Source organism: Phalangium opilio, unplaced genomic scaffold (assembly GCF_054372755.1).
Source record: "Phalangium opilio isolate 3A_F unplaced genomic scaffold, DU_Popi_V2 ptg000329l_1, whole genome shotgun sequence".
Lineage (NCBI taxonomy): Eukaryota > Metazoa > Arthropoda > Arachnida > Opiliones > Phalangiidae > Phalangium > Phalangium opilio.
The window spans coordinates 13,033,784-13,049,719 of NW_028324226.1; the positions used below are offsets into that span (position 1 = coordinate 13,033,784).

At 31.8% G+C, this 15,936-nt stretch overlaps 2 long non-coding RNA genes across 5 annotated transcripts; both read right to left on the reverse strand.

Annotated features, from left to right (window-relative positions):
• Positions 1-2,332: 2,332 nt before the first annotated feature.
• Positions 2,333-5,404, reverse strand: LOC149611082 (uncharacterized). 4 transcript variants are annotated; one of them, XR_016376785.1, is made up of 5 exons: positions 4,930-5,404; positions 4,756-4,836; positions 4,588-4,696; positions 4,009-4,499; positions 2,333-3,939 (listed from the first exon to the last, which is right to left on the reverse strand). It is a non-coding gene; the product is annotated as an uncharacterized LOC149611082 (long non-coding RNA). The 4 variants fall into 4 exon arrangements; XR_016376784.1 differs by having other exon boundaries at positions 2,333-4,499; XR_016376786.1 differs by having other exon boundaries at positions 2,333-4,522.
• A 3,159-nt stretch (positions 5,405-8,563) lies between these two features.
• Positions 8,564-9,900, reverse strand: LOC149611083 (uncharacterized). Its single transcript, XR_016376550.1, has 4 exons — positions 9,809-9,900; positions 9,603-9,730; positions 9,447-9,501; positions 8,564-9,371 (listed from the first exon to the last, which is right to left on the reverse strand). It is a non-coding gene; the product is annotated as an uncharacterized LOC149611083 (long non-coding RNA).
• Between the last annotated feature and the right edge of the window lie 6,036 nt (positions 9,901-15,936).

Below are 15,936 nucleotides of genomic sequence, written 5' to 3' on the forward strand. Positions count from 1 at the left end.
TTAAAAGGTATATCTTGATTAAGTTTAATTTAAAAGGTATATCTTGATTAATTTTAATTTAAAGGTATATCTTGATTAATTTTAATTTAAAGGTATATCTTGATTAAGTTCAATTTAAAGGTATATCTTGATTAAGTTCAATTTAAAGGTATATCTTGATTAAGTTTAATTTAAAGGTATATCTTGATTAAGTTTAATTTAAAAGGTATATCTTGATTAAGTTTAATTTAAAAGGTATATCTTGATTAAGTTCAATTTAAAGGTATATCTTGATTAAGTTCAATTTAAAGGTATATCTTGATTAAGTTTAATTTAAAGGTATATCTTGATTAAGTTTAATTTAAAAGGTATATCTTGATTAAGTTTAATTTAAAAGGTATATCTTGATTAATTTTAATTTAAAGGTATATCTTGATTAATTTTAATTTAAAGGTATATCTTGATTAATTTTAATTTAAAGGTATATCTTGATTAAGTTCAATTTAAAGGTATATCTTGATTAAGTTCAATTTAAAGGTATATCTTGATTAAGTTTAATTTAAAGGTATATCTTGATTAAGTTTAATTTAAAAGGTATATCTTGATTAAGTTTAATTTAAAAGGTATATCTTGATTAAGTTCAATTTAAAGGTATATCTTGATTAAGTTTAATTTAAAGGTATATCTTGATTAAGTTTAAATTAAAGGTATATCTTGATTAATTTTAATTTAAAGGTATATCTTGATTAATTTTAATTTAAAGGTATATCTTGATTAATTTTAATTTAAAGGTATATCTTGATTAATTTTAATTTAAAGGTATATCTTGATTAAGTTCAATTTAAAGGTATATCTTGATTAAGTTCAATTTAAAGGTATATCTTGATTAAGTTCAATTTAAAGGTATATCTTGATTAAGTTTAATTTAAAAGGTATATCTTGATTAAGTTCAATTTAAAGGTATATCTTGATTAAGTTCAATTTAAAGGTATATCTTGATTAAGTTCAATTTAAAGGTATATCTTGATTAAGTTCAATTTAAAGGTATATCTTGATTAAGTTCAATTTAAAGGTATATCTTGATTAAGTTTAATTTAAAAGGTATATCTTGATTAAGTTTAATTTAAAGGTATATCTTGATTAAGTTTAATTTAAAAGGTATATCTTGATTAAGTTTAATTTAAAGGTATATCTTGATTAAGTTTAATTTAAAGGTATATCTTGATTAAGTTTAATTTAAAGGTATATCTTGATTAAGTTCAATTTAAAGGTATATCTTGATTAAGTTTAATTTAAAGGTATATCTTGATTAAGTTCAATTTAAAGGTATATCTTGATTAATTTTAATTTAAAGGTATATCTTGATTAAGTTTAATTTAAAAGGTATATCTTGATTAAGTTTAATTTAAAGGTATATCTTGATTAAGTTTAATTTAAAAGGTATATCTTGATTAAGTTCAATTTAAAGGTATATCTTGATTAAGTTTAATTTAAAAGGTATATCTTGATTAAGTTCAATTTAAAGGTATATCTTGATTAAGTTTAATTTAAAGGTATATCTTGATTAAGTTCAATTTAAAGGTATATCTTGATTAATTTTAATTTAAAGGTATATCTTGATTAAGTTTAATTTAAAGGTATATCTTGATTAAGTTTAATTTAAAAGGTATATCTTGATTAAGTTTAATTTAAAGGTATATCTTGATTAATTTTAATTTAAAGGTATATCTTGATTAAGTTTAATTTAAAAGGTATATCTTGATTAAGTTTAATTTAAAAGGTATATCTTGATTAAGTTCAATTTAAAGGTATATCTTGATTAATTTTAATTTAAAGGTATATCTTGATTAAGTTTAATTTAAAGGTATATCTTGATTAAGTTTAATTTAAAAGGTATATCTTGATTAAGTTCAATTTAAAGGTATATCTTGATTAAGTTCAATTTAAAGGTATATCTTGATTAAGTTTAATTTAAAGGTATATCTTGATTAAGTTTAATTTAAAGGTATATCTTGATTAAGTTTAATTTAAAGGTTTATCCTGATTAATTTTAATTTAACGGTATATCTTGATTAATTTTAATTTAAAGGTATATCTTGATTAATTTTAATTTAAAGGTATATCTTGATTAAGTTTAATATAAAGGTTCATCTTGATTAAGTTTAAATTAAAGGTATATCCTGATTAATTTTAATTTAAAGATTAATCTTGATTAAGTTTAATCTAAAGTTATTCGAGTTTTTATCCAAAATATGTATATATTATGTTTAAATTCACCCTAATTATACTTAATTGAGTTGAAATTAATGAAGGATTGTGGTTTGGCAGTATTGATTTAGCTTATAAATTGAGCTTGTTTTTAAATGACAATTTAATTAATCGTAAGAATTAAACAGGAAAATGGAGGCTGGGTGAAAGATTTCTTAGTTTAATTATAAGGTATCCATGAATTTACCCAAAACACGAATCTTTCACATTAATTATACTTGATTGAGTTTAATTTAACGGCTTATCTTGTTTATCTTGTGTGGATTTAGTTTATAATAAAAGTTTCAATAAAATTTTAACTTAAAGTGTTAGTGCCACGTTTTTTGAAAAGTGGCTAATTTTCGTTTTAAAACATCAATTGGGTTATAATAACAGTAGATCCAAAGTAAAAAGTCTTAAAGAAATTTATTCATTTTGTAATATGAAAAAGAAAATTGATATTTCACATACCTCATTAAGACGGAATAAATTATAAATATACCCCTGGTGACGTCATAAGAGGTTGACCAGCGCGAGACAGATTTCATTACGAGAGCTAAGCCTAATTTTTAAACATCGCGCGCGCGTCAAATACGATCACCACCTATCAATAAAAAAATAGGACTTGCGGAGTCGCGCGTGCCGTGTGCTCACGCGCGCTCGAATCGTGACGTCACCAGGGGTATATGGAGTACCGCGAAATTTAACTGTCAAAATAGTTTGATAAAATTCTGCGACTCCGAAAGCCGGGGTTTTAATAATATTAGAAAAATTATAATGCATTATGTAAATAGATATTCTGAATCAGAAAGATTTGATCTTTCATATGGGAATAAAACCTTTCAGTTTTAAAAATAGCGATTTTTGGTGACTCTAACACTTTAAATTGCAATTACCCTAAAAATTTTAATGTATGCGCTTTTGATGTATTTTAATGATCATTTAGATTAATTTGAAAGTGAAACAGGAAACTACTGTGGCTGTACGAAAAACTTGTGATGTTTTAATCTTAATTTGAGCGTGGTTCGTGAGAGTGGATTAAGCTTAAAATTTATTTGAATTTTTTACCCTAATTGCAATGTTTAGTGCAGTTTAATATTTTTGCCATATATTCATCATTATGGTACCCTAAACTTTTGGGTAGTTTACACAGTTTATTTAAAAGTTATTTGAGCTTTTATCCAAAAATGTATATTTTGGTTTAATTTCACGTTAATTATATTTAATTGAGTTAAAATTAACGTAGGATTGTGTTTTGGCAGTGTACATTTAGGCTATAAAATGAGTTTAAATGTATACTTCACCTTAATTGCAATTTTTAGTGGAGTTTTCGATTCTTATTTTACCCTAAACTTTTGAATTTCGCGCCTATTAAGGTACTTTGGAGATAATTTAAATTAGCTTAAGTGTGAAAGAGAAAACATGGGCTTTACCAACGGCTTGGTAAGATACAATCTTAATCAAGGACATCATTTAAGAGTTATCTGAGTTTTCATCCAAAAAAAATGTACATTCGGGGTTTAATTTCACGTTAATTACACTTAATTACGTTGAAATTAACTTGTCGTCAGTGCTCATTAAGCTTATAAAATGACTTTTAATAAATAATTCACCTTAACTCTAATGTTTAGAGGAGTTTTTTTATTATTTCCAACACATTGCGTTCAATTTTTATCATATCCTGTGCTAGGTTTGTGGTAACATAAAGATTATCTATACAATATGTTAATGAATGATGTTATTCTATAGTTTAGCTTGAATACCAGTAATTAAATCAAATACCTATACAATTCATAGCAATTTAAACCAATAAACAAACGGCAACGTGGACTGTGGAAATAGCAAACAACGTAACCCTCCGTTTCTAACGTGGTTACGTTGAGAGAATCTGTGATGTAAACATAAAAATTATTTGACTAATTAAATTGTATAACGACACTGTCCTTCTGGATTAACCAGCACCACTGTTACTTATGAATTGAACAATCCACTGTTGGTAACAAATAGTTTATAAAATGATAACGTAACATCACAGTATGACTGATTCAATAGGACCAAAGTTGTTTTAATTAATAATCTGGTCCTCTACATTGGTTTAGTTTTAAGGAATTATATCACACACCTTCACAATTAGTAGCATTTTAGTGAGATTAACAAATAATGAAACCCCGTATACCTGTCCTCAAATGAGAATGTTGAATGAACTGCGCTAACCTATACACCACTCTTTTAACTGCCGTAGGGAAAACACATTGAACATTTTGTGATCTTTCCTGTAATATTTTGAAGTTGAATTCTTCACAGGGTGAAAACACTACCGTTGATTTCTAAACCATTAACAAATAATGAAACCCAGTATACCTCATACGTAACCCTCCGTTACCAACGTGGTTACGTTGAGAGAATCTGTGCTGATGTAAACATGGAAATTCCTCTACATTGGTTTAGTTTAAGGAAATATATCACACACCTTCACAATTAGTAGCATTTTAGTGAGATTAACAAATAATGAAACCCTGTGTATAGTACCTCATATATTTGTTTGTAGCAGGAAACGAAGCAGACTGCGTATTTTTGGAATACAGAGCTGGAAATGAGCTTTTTTTTTATCTTGAAAGGGGAAAGACTATATAAATACTATATTACATAGACAAACTAAAATACAACTTAAGCCTTGGCCGTAAAGAACGTTCAAAAACTTACTTTAAATGATATAAAAACCTCTGTTAACTGTAATTATTTATCTGAATTACTTTTCTAGACGAAAATTCGACCTGCTAACGACTTATTTCTTATTAAGGGTGCTACAGTTAATTAGAAAATACATATAAAGGTGCTCAAGCTCGGATGAGATAGTAAAGTAATTTGTCAGCGTCTACTGCTAGACAGTCTGACCCAAAAGTAATTTTTGACGTACTTTCAGAATTAACTAAAATTAACATACTTAGAGTTAATTGATTTAAATTAAACTAGCCGATAGCACACCTTGAATACATAATTGTTAAATTAAGAGTATTTCGAAAAGTAACTTCGCTCTAGTTTTTCAGTGAGAGGTGGCTAAATATCACGAAAAACCCCATGTTAATCTCCATAGGAAAATTGGTAAAAGCATGTGAATTTTGCTTTAACGTTACAAAAGAGTATCAAGTCATATCTACAAGGGCCTACCGGCCCTGTAGAATTGGGGCATGCTATTAATGATTTCTTCCTTTGAGGGCCATTTGATTGTGTATTTAAAAACATCCACGATAATAAACACTGTTTGTTTAAAGTATCTGCGGCAACTGCTATCAGACATATTAAACATAGTAGAAAGAACCACGTACGACAAGTTTAGTTTAATTTTTATTTAAACGAGAAGAAAAAGTCTTTCTATTGGTATCTGTGCTTTAAAATTTATTAACATTGTCATAGATTGCACAACGGAGTAAAATAATTTGAAAGTGGAGATACCAGTTATATGGCTTAAATCCTTCTCAGTTTTAACTGAATTCATAATACTAAAGGTTTCAGAAAAGTAAGTGTTTAGTTGCAATGAAACATCTCTTCTCTCTTGATGTAAGAGGCGAGAAACCTCAGTTGCAACGAGAGCATTCAAACCAAATTCAATATTTGCTTGTTTGTCAGTGAATCCTGGGGCATCTTCTATTTCTCTTTCTGAACTCGACTGGCTATAAGTTGAAGGTTCTGCATCACTTTTAAAGTTTCTTTGTCGATTATCAGCTCTTTTCTTCCTGTCATTAACTTTTCCTCTGGTATCTTTCGGAAATAATTTTGTCGTGGGTCAATATAGCCAAACATTGTGAAAGGCAAGTTCCAAGCTTTAGTTTCCTTTCCCCTGTCGGCATATCTTACTTAGTAACAAGTACATTAAATATCGTTCTTCAATTCTTAATACTTAAAGAAGAACTTACCAGGAAAAAAGTAATCAGTCTTCTTGAAATGTAAACTACATACAACCATGTGATTTGAAATAGGTTTTCCAATTTTTAGGACGCGTTGGCACTCTTTACGCAAATTGATTTCTTTTGGGAAACTATGCATACTTAACCCTGGGATATTTAGTTTTAATGTAGAATTACACTGTGGGACACAACAATACTTTTTGCTAGGCGCCATGTTTAATGAATATGATACTATGATATCTTAAGCCTAACGGAATGGAAATTTCGCCTTCCTATATAAACTTACTCCGTTAGAGCAGTTACCACAGCTACTGCTAGGTGTCGCGTCACTCTTTGGCGATAGCCAATTGGACCAGAGCAACGTTATTTAGCCCTAATTTTAAAAATTAGACTGTTTCGTTGAAAGTAAGTTCTTATACAACTTATTAAATATGTCATAATTTTCCATTTTTTTTAAACTTCGACGTAAAATTAGAATTTACAACACTTAATTTTGTTACCGAGTTTAAAAAAACATGGGAAATAATCCCTTTTTTTGATATTTTAACATAAATAATTTTTCGATTATTGATTTAGGCTTAGCAAAATGGAAACAATCAAAAATGAGATGAAAGGGTGCAAAGTAACCATGATATATGGGGGAGGACGTGGCGGCGGTGGACGACGCGGAGGAAGGGGTGGTGGACGAGGTGGAGGAAGGGGTGGTGGAAGGGGTGGTGGACGAGGCGGTAAGGGGAAAAGAATTTGCTACCTGTGCAAACAACCGGGGCATATTGCCCGTAATTGCAAAAATTCAAAAAGTAGGTTAAGAAAATATCTATATGAAATTTTCCGTGGGTCTTGACGTGTTTAGACGCAACTGTTAATGTTTTAAATCTAAGCATTTGTGATACCATAAGTTCATAAGATATGTAACATAAGTTTGTCACTAGTTACTGAGAGCTTGTCATAAAAGACGTAGGCGAAACGTCAGATTATCGTAAAGCGACGCCTAATGAGGCGCTGTCAAAAGCTTTTGTACAGATTAAATAGGAGGTTGAAGTGCAAAACCGCATGAATTAAACTTTCGCGTCGTTCTCGAACTAGCTCTCAGTAAGCCTCTAACATTACGAAGTATATGAAGTATCATACTTATGGAACATATCTTATAAACTTCTGGTGATATTAGTAGACGTACGCGTTTAAAACCAATTTTATGAATGTTTAACGTAAAATCCATAGATAAAGAAAGCGATTGAGGAAAGTTTTTCACACTATAGGATATTCAACTGCCTATCTCGAGGAACAGCTTATTCTGTATATTCTCTGTTCCAGCATCGGTTGTCAGCACGCGCAAAGCTAGGACTCTATGCAACCTAGTTTTGTGTGTGCTGACAAGAGACGAAAAACTTCAGGATTTTAAATTTAAGTGAGTTTTTTAGCTCGAATGGACAGACCTCTAGGGCTTAGTTTCAAATACGTACAATTTCACACGTATTTCAAACTAGACCTAGAGGTGTGCATTCGAGCTAAAAAAATTTAAATCCAATGAACCCTGAAACCTTTCGTCTTTTTTAGCACGCACAACGCTAGGTTACATAGAGACCTAGCTTTGCGCGTTATGACAAGCGATACTGGAAGAGAGTATATACAGAATAAGCTATCGTTCGAGATAAGGAGTTGCCTATCCTATAGAGCGAAAACAAATTTAGAGACCTAGCTTTGCGCGTTATGACAAGCGATACTGGAATAGAGTATATACGGAATAAGCTATCGTTCGAGATAAGGAGTTGCCTATCCTATAGAGCGAAAACAAATTTCCTCGCTCACATTCTTTATCCAGGGTAAAACATTTAAGAGCCGTGTGATTTCGGTCATCTCTGACTTTTACCTTACTTAATATAAATGCTTAAGATTTCCTGACTTTTCTCTGACTTTGTTAAATTCTTATTTTAAAATTCTCTGGCTTTGTTAGAATTATTAGACTTACCCCAGTTTTTCAGAACCGGTATTTTTCACCAATCTTAAATACTGGGCTTTAGGAAATTAATCAAAGGTCATGTTAATTAAGTTATATTTTTTAAAAAGTAGACGAAAAAAAGCCCGAAGAGGAAAAAAAAGAGGGTGAAGAAATGGAGGCTTCGGAAACCCCGACCCCGGCCAATGAAACCTCCACTGAGGATAACTCAGAAATTTAAAAAAAAAAAATTTATTTTTCTTAATGTAAGTCACGGATAATTTTTTTTACTTAAATATAATTTCACTTTTATTGCAACAATAATAATGTTGAGCTTTGGTTTAACGTAGGTTCCAAAATTATTTTGAAGAAAAATAACTTTCTGTGAACTGTTTTTTTTTTTTTTTTTTAATTTTTTGTTCATTTTAATGTTTTTTCCCCTCCTTATTTTAAAACTTTTTTAAAATTTCTTAAGAAATAAAAGAAATTAAAAACATTTCTTGAATTTTATTGAATTTGAAATTCTAAATAGCTGCCTCATTTTACATCAGTTCTTTGAAACAAAGCTTGAGATTCATTTTACAAGGAAACAATTATCGTAAGCGAGAATGGCCATCTCTGTTGTGCAAGAGACAGCCTGGCAGCCCGGTATTTGTTTACCTCTCCTCTACGGGCCTACGGCTATACAATAGAGGCGGCAATGCCTGATCAAATCAGCTGATTTAATGTTTATTACTTCTATGCGACGTAGCTGTGGTGCATATTTAACAAAAACCAAAATTAATACCATTTAATTAAACAAAATAGTGTTATAAACGTCTTTAAAAAACCGCAACCTCAATCAAGCAGAGCTATGTTCGTATATCGAAAATATTAAGCTCCGATAATTTTTCAGAAACCTAATAAAAAATTGTGTTACATATTTAAAAAGAATTGGTATTAATTAAACGTAAAAGGCTAAAAGCGTTATAAAATAAGAAGCCTGAGATTTGGATCCCCTTAATTCACGACCCATGAGTGTAAGTTTGAAACCATTTTTGGTAACGTGGACTTGCGTTCCTTTCATATTTACCAACGATAATTTCAGAAATTTTTACTTCTTTAAATAGGCTTAGTAGTAAAAACCACTGCAACACTGAACAGTGTTACATATTTAACATAAATTAAAATTAATATCATTTAATTAATCAAAATAGTGTTACTAACGTCTTTAAAAAACGTAACCTAAAACCACAAAAGCTACGTTCATATGTCAAAAATTGGGAATGCATGTTAAAGATCCAATAATCACCAATCGTTTCCACCTTTAATACAGAATTTGAATTTAATAATATAAATATAAAAATTTGTTAAATGCAAGAATCTTCGTCATTATTTACCTTGAAAGTTATCACTAACGTTTAATGAACGGAGGTTTGATCATTAAGCTTGGTTCTAATCAAGACATTTTCGATTATTAATATCTCTCAGCTCTCACAGATAACAATGTAGTAATTGATTAATAATTAATTTGTTTATAATTTATTTGAACCTACCGACAGTATTCTTTTATCCCAAATAACCGAAGTTGATGATGAGAAGACAAATTAGACAAGTAGAAAATCAACATTTCATAACGCTACCTTGACCGAGGCTTAGCGAAATTGTTTAATAATAAAATATTCTGTTGACATTTAAATTTAAAACTAATTTTAGTAAATTTCAAAGACGTTTTTTGTTATGAAAGTAATAAAAATCATACCTAATTAGCCACGACCTAATTCTAATTCCAAAATTTTGGTTTTAACCGAGAGAGCTCAAACGCCATGTTTTTCTAGCTAAAGTCCCTCTTACGGGAAGTTACGGCGTGAATAACGACAAAAACGTCGTAAGTCCAATATAAAAAATTAGGGCTAAAATGCGTGTCTCTAACAGTGGTAAAACGCCGTAATTCCAATACCCAAAACAACGTAAGTCAAAGTATGTGTTAATAATGATAAAAATCAATACTTAAACTTAATTTATCTTAATGAAACTAAGGGAAGGCACATCTATGGACTGTTATCTTTCATTTAAGATGGTTCCCAAACGTAACGAATGAATAGTTTTCTTTATACACATGCGCAATTAAGGTCATTTTTCAAAAAAATCCCATGTTATCTCTATGGAAGAATATAGTATTTTTCACCAAATGTCGGATTCATTTTATGGATTCTAAAACCACCCTTAACAACTTTATTCTTTATAGAATTAACTATTAGTTGGATCTCTTTGAAATTTTAACCACAAAATTAGGGCCCGAATTTTAGTTCACTGGCAAAATTTCAAAGCTGCGGACACAATACGAAAAAAGTTACGGTCAATCAAAAAACCCTCCTTTAGCATTAGAGGCAGTGTCAAGTCTTATCTAAGAGAGCGACCGCTCTCCTAGAATAAAACATGAATTCTAAACATTTATTTACACCCTGTATAATTTAGCACGACATCACCCGTTGGCAGTATTGGGGGTTGTACATAAAGGAAGCTGTTGGTCTGATCTCGACAACACTGTATATGTATACAGTGTACGAAACAAATATTTTTCTTCCATATTTCAAATACCGTCGTTTTTAAACTTTTCATAAATAAAGTACAACACAATATGCTTATATAGACATCGTCTTCAAGCTCTTCTACTCATGTTGCATTTCCTCAAAAATTCTCATTGATATATGTTTAGAGTGTACACAACAAATAAAAAAATTTATTCTACATTTCAAATACTGTCATTTTTGAACTAACTTCATATATAAAGTACAACATTATATGCTTTTCGAAAACTATGTTATTGGATATGAGTTCATATAATTAACTATACTTAAGTACTTCTTTAAGCTATTAGAAATAGATCAACCCCAAATGTATGTCGGTACAAAAAACATGAAATTATTCAAATTTTAATTACATTAAGACTGAAGGAACAGATATAGTAAAAAAACGTCTTGGTTTGGACCAAGGCCGTAAAAAACAAACGATATGTGTGAGGTTAATCATTTGACTGAAGTTCAGATATTGCAATTTTTTTAATTATTTTTATTCCTTTATTCCTTAATCAATATTTAATTCAATCAACTGATTTTACTGTTAATCGATCTTTTCTCTCTAAATTAATTTAAAAAATTACATATCTACGCTTTTTCAAGAATAATTCCATTTTCCGAAAACATTTTATCATGAAATTAATTATTTTGAAGGGATTTCGTGTCGATAATCACCAACTTGTAAGCACCTTGACGGACATAGTTTTAATTAAGGCTGGCTTGACAAATTTTCAGTTTGCACCAAAAAATTTTAAATCTGTTGTAAGTTGCGGACAAGACTAATGTTCCAGAAAATATGATAAAGAATTTATTTTGCTCAAACTAATTTATTAACTAATGTCGTCTACTTAAGACGAAGCAACAACCTTGGTACTCTGCTTTCTTTTAGTAGGTAGCTCTCCTTTTATGCACTGGAAAAATATGATATCGGTATAAATATAACCTAAGGTAAGGGTAAAGATTACATAAATAGAAATACGTCTCAGTACCAATGGTTTGTTATATTCATTTCCTGTGGAAATAATATGGTTCAGCACATCGTACCTTACCAGTTGGCCACATTTAAAGGGCTTCTCGCCAGTGTGAATGCGTTCGTGTGCAATCAAATTAGTCTTTACCGCGGTTGCATAGTCACATTGGCCACATTGATATGGTTTCTCACCCGTGTGCGTACTAATGTGATCTTTTAAATGTCCTTTATGATCCGTTGAATAGCTGCATTCAGTACAGCAATGTTTCTTCTTTGGTTTCCCTATATATATATTCATGTATAAAATCATCGTGTAATTAATGTTAACAAATTAGCATCAACTCTACACTATAGTAGGATATGTTGCATTAGGACTTAACCCTTTTTTAAAGGGACTCCGAAGAATTCAGCGACGGGTGAGTAAAAATGAAATACGTCAGAGGCACGTGACCGAGGCGAGAAGTTGCTTTTTTTAATTATTTGTTTATTACCTCTCCGAGTGACGTATGTCACGGAGAGGTTCTAATTTCGACGTGTCTGTGTGTCTGTCTGTCTGTTGTTACACCCACGTGACCGCGTTCGCAGTTTGCAAATCGGAGCAAACGTGTTCTCAATTTCCGGAAATTTCGGAAATTGTACTACACTTACAGGCTATTACTCCATTGCCTGTCTAACATCACCAGTCTCTGGTCTTTGTCCATCCCACATGGACACCAGTCTGTACACACTGGCTTCTAATCACCACCCTCTTGTGGTCTTTGTACATCCCACATTTACACCAGTCTGTACACACTGGCTTCTAATCACCACCATCTTCTGGTCTTTGTCCATCCCACATGAACACCAGTCTGTACACCTGGCTTCTAATGAGATCCCCACCATCTTCTAGTCTTTGTCCATCCCACATGGACACCAGTCTGTAAACACTGGTTTCTACACACCACCATCTATTGGTCATTGTTTTTGTCCATCCCACATGGACACCAGTCTGCACACCTGGCTTCTACTCCATCATCATCGTTAAGGTTAAGACATACGCGGCGATCGGCCAGGGTTACGAGAAACGTCCGGCCTCCCTAAGGTGGGGCTTCCACCAAAGGTTCACGCAATTGCGCTGTTTTTATCCATAGCTGCGATTCGAAACCCTTATATACTACCTATTTTAGTAAGGCGAAGCAACCGGAGTATGCTTCATTTCAAACGCCAATATTAGTCAAGTCTCTCAAGAATGTTTAATTGTTCTTTTTTAAAACGATGTAACGTTCAATAAGGCGAATAACTAACGAAAAAAATATTAAATATTAATTATATTTATTTTTATATTTAAGATCATCTCTTTTCTCAATTCAAAATTAATACGGAAAGAGTTATGGAGCAGTCTATTTTTTTGTCTGTGTGTGTCTGTCCGTTGTCACACTAGTGCGCCGAGTTAGCAGTTCGCTTTGTTTTGATGTGTTAAGAAATCCTACAGAACCTTAATATTCACTTTTTCCATAATATAAAGTGAATATGTGGACATCCTTTTCGTAATTACGATGCATTTAGTACTTTTGTAGCTTTAAAGCTCTGTTTCATTTGGATATTCCAAGGATATTTTTTAATATTATTATTTGAAATGGCTGTTTATATATTACTTAAGCTATACTACATCTGTATATAGAATAATCCTTGTTTTAGTTATTTTAAGAAGAAAGCTAAGGCCTGGATTCTGTCGGGTAAATCAAGCTTGATCTGCAATAGGCTTAGCAAACCAAAGAGTAAATAATTGAGACCTGAGGTGGAGTAAACTTTGGGTTTTGATTATCGTGTCTGTAATGAAGGGACATTAACGGTTCAGAGTGAGCCGAAAGTTAAATACACGTTTAAATAATCAGATATAGATTTTATAATAGAAGAAAGCATCATGGTAGCATTAGATCAGTGAAAGGGCTAATCGTTATGGGGTTAGTGGTATGCATCGGAGAATAAAATTTAACATAGAACTTATATATTCTTTGTAAATAATGATTTGAAACCTAGGATTAGCGGATGATTATATATTTTACAATGTAGAGAGAACTATTCAATGACTTAAGCCTCGTTAGACAAAACAAAGGGAAAAAATGTTGCTCTAGTATTTCGATATTGTGTCGTATACTAGTCTTTTCCCCGACTCGGAGAGGTAATATTTTGGTTTTCCCAACTTGTTTTAATTTAATTTAATTATTTTTATAATATAATTTAGTTAAATGTTGTTAAAAGGGAGAATTTAAGTCACCCACCCAAGAAGTCTTGTATGTGGGTGACTGTTCATATTATATATCTTTTATTTATTTTACCGCTTTTAGTTAATAGAAAACAAGAGATTTTAGTATTTGTTAATTAATTTTATTTTTTTCTTTTAATTTGCTAAATATTTTTTGTATCCATTTTCTTATTTCATTTTTAAATAGATCATAATTATTTATTTATTTTTAAGTTAGCGTTCAAAGAAATTATTAATTCGTTTTATTTCGAAAACTAGAGCTGAAACCTCGCGAAAGAAGCCTTTAATCTTGGAATCACGTGGTGCCTGTGACGTATTTCAAATAATTTTACCCACCCGAAGAGATATCTTCTTTGCAGTCCCTTTATACAGTGAGCACGTATGAGAAGGAGGATCGGAGAGACCAGCCCACCCTTTCTAAACCGGTACAGAATTCTGCACATGCACAATCGGCGCAACAGAGAGGGAAAACCATCAGAGAACTTTGTTTACGGCCGAGACTACAGTTAACCACGCCTAATCGCCTATCTCTTGTGTGAGCCTCTAACAGTCTTCTCGTATGTACCCTTTTTGAATTTCCTTCTTAACGGAACAAGTTACGTCTAGCTCCTCGGCTATGCGCCGAGGTAGGTGCGCGTGAGAGAGATAACAGGCTGTGCCGTTCTAATTACCTTCCCTCTTACACTCTCCTTTTTATAAGTGCTCATTGCTTCATCTAACCTCTTTAGTAACGAACGGGGAATTTCCTCTTCCCTAACTATTTGCTACCATAGAGAGTGGTCAGAGGGGTGTAGTTTAATATGGCTCCCCCCTTTCCACCAAGATTACGGACAAACTTTACAGAGTGGAAAGGCTTGTGGTGGAATGCATCTGATTAGCTTAGCGGAGGCATGACGTTTAATGAAGGATGTTTTCACCCCTTTGCCCATTCCCCATAGATTTTAACACTTATCTTCGTATTTGTCCTTAACCACTTGTTTCTTGACCACGGCTCCTGATGTAATTGCAAGCGGCTTGGGCTTACCAGTAGGAATTATAAAAAAAACGTCTTGGTTTGGACCAAGACCGAAAAAAACAAACGATATGTGTGAGGTTTATCAATTGGCTGAAGTTTCAGATATTGCAATTTTTTTTAGTTATTTTTATCCATTTAATCCTTAAAAAATATTAATTCAATCAACTGATTTTACTGTTAATCGATCTATTCCCTCTAAATTAATTGAAAAAATTACATATCTACGCTTTTTCAAGAACAATTACATTTTCCGAAAACATTTTATCATGAAATTAATTATTTTGAAGGGAGTACGTGCTGAGGGATCAATAATGAATATTTGAAACACTCTGTCTAAAAAGACCAAGCGAACTTTGACATAATTCGAAAGGAAAATGTAAATTTTTAAAAGTCGATTCCAAACCAGGGTGTTGCACGAATTCATACATTTAATTTCGTATATCGAAATGCTACATTTCTAATGTCGCGACTATGAAGGAAAGGTTGCACTGCAATTTCCCTCTTCGTACTTTAGAGTTTTATAACGTCACCACCCCTTTCTACATTGTTGGCGTTACTTGTACACCGGTAACGTATTACGCATAATCAATTTAGCACGCGTAAATACCATTTCGTAAAACACACAGTGGCGAGGCCACCATTGGGTATTATCCCTCGCACCAAGGGTCACCGCCAGACGGTAACAAAGTTGACTACAAGCAGGAGGCTAGTCAACTTGCACTGCCTATAGCGGTGCTTCTGGGCGAGAGAGAGAGAAGACCTTAATGGCGGCATCATACCTGTGTTTTAATTCTCTGTATGTATTTTCAAAATAGGTCTACTCTCTTACAAATGTACACCGATTAGACTGAGTGATCGGTCCTTCAGGCGCTAGCGAGTGTCAAGCCACAACAATAATCATTCTTGTACACGAACGTTTTATAGTTTTAGGTTATTAAGGTTGGTGGGCAAGTCCGGAGAGTCATGTACCGTTCACTAATGTGAAAAGGTTTCGACCTATATGGTAATATTTGCTGGGTGTATTGCGTCGGCTCAGATGACCCAAAACACTGGAACCACTGGTGATTGTAAAATTTTATAT